Raw genomic sequence first — 1,890 nt, 5'->3', positions numbered from 1 at the left:
TTCATGAGTATTATGAGTAGGCTCATATATTGTAAATCATTATACATATTATTTTGGTGGGCTTGCTGCTCACCCTTGCTTTATTTCTTCATCACACAACAACAGTTAGGAAAGATGGCCAGACTCCAGCAGACCCAGCGCAAGCGCGTGGGAAGCGTCCCGCGTCTTCCCGATGATGTTGTGGCTGCTATAGCTGCAGAGGTAGATCTATTGGTAGATCAGGCATTCTATTTTTGAGAATCAATTATGTATAATTATAACTTATGGCAGATAATGGCAATTAACTGTAAATTTATCAAGTAATCATTTTGGGTTGTAATAATTTTAAATTGTGGATTCAAAGACTTGTACTTATTTCAATTTCATCTCTGAGACTATAACGGGTTGTGGTGTGTGTTAGTGTGGGGTCACAGCATAAGGTTATTTATTATTAATTAAGTGAAGTGATATTGTGGAAAGAAAGACCGTGACGACCCAGATCCCCGACCCCGGATCTGGGGGTGTTACATTATGCATCAACGGATAATCCAAATTGTACTTCAACGGATAATCAAAATTGAACTTCAACGGATAATCCACATTGAGCATCAACGGATAATCCAAATTGAACTTCAACGGATAATCCACACTGTTCATCAACGGATACAATATTCACATTAAAAACAATATAATAAGTCAGTAAATATTTTAATTAAACATTTCAAGCTACTAACTTAAACTCAATTTTTTTATGGATTACACTAAGAAAATGACTTAGATCCAAACATGAAAGTTTAAGTCCTCATAACAAGGAACTACTTCCAACAATTAGTTTTAGGAAATTACATCAAGAACATGTCTAAAACATGGCTCAAACTTTCCATTTTCTAACAATCCCCCACAAATCCATACAGAATTGCATATCAGATTTTATCATGACTTGCTTTTCAGAGTCGGTACCCTCCCGGGTTTGAACCCTCCTAAGTCCTCTACTTCGATGGCTACCGGATATAGATGGAATATTTCACCTTGAATCTTTATCCGTGAAGTGTAACCACACTCCATAGACGACGACAAGTCAAAGGCTATGATCAGATCTACGACTTAGAGACATTATGGTCTTGTCTCGATCCTGTTAGTCGAATGCTTCAAGGAATAACCCTTTCCTCTAATTGCGACCACACAATTGCATTCGCTTAGCTGGGCATCTCCAAAGATGTACTGCTAACATCTCGTCTTTCGACTTGACCCCATTCAGAGTTTACAAATTCTGACACAGTATTTGGTCCATCAGAATTTATTAAATCCTGATCCAAAACTGTTACAATCAGAGTTTGTTTAAAACTCTTGCTAACTAGCAGTCTAAGTACCTCTAAAGGTTTACAGGGGATAGACTTAGATACATAAGTATCTAAATGTATATGGTAGAGATACTACCAATTCATCCTTACAACTTGTTATTACCACATTGAATACACTTTGAGGGATCTCCTCTCAGGTGTATTGGGTTCCCGCTGTTGATGAATTATGATGGGTTATCAGTCCCATCCCCAACCTAGACTTAAGGACTACAGCATGCTCAAGCCCTTTAGTCAGCGGATCAGCTATATTATTCTGAGTTCCTATGAACTCTATAGCAATAATCCTATCAGACACAAGACCCCTTATAGACTTAAGCCTAACTTGGATGTGTCTCTTTGTTTTAGCATTATACTTAACACTTCTGACTTTGTCGATAGTTGTACGGCTATCACAATGAACAGAAATGGCAGGAAGCGGCTTGCTTACTACAGGTAACATGCTCATGAGTCCATGTAACCATTCAGCCTCCGTCCCCGTGGCATCAAGTGCACACAACTCAGCCTCAAAAGTAGACCGATTAATCAAAGTCTGTCTAGAAGACTTCCGGGA

This window comes from Apium graveolens, chromosome 4, assembly GCF_009905375.1.
Source record: "Apium graveolens cultivar Ventura chromosome 4, ASM990537v1, whole genome shotgun sequence".
Classification (NCBI taxonomy): Eukaryota; Viridiplantae; Streptophyta; class Magnoliopsida; order Apiales; family Apiaceae; genus Apium; species Apium graveolens.
This window is presented reverse-complemented; position numbering follows the sequence as displayed.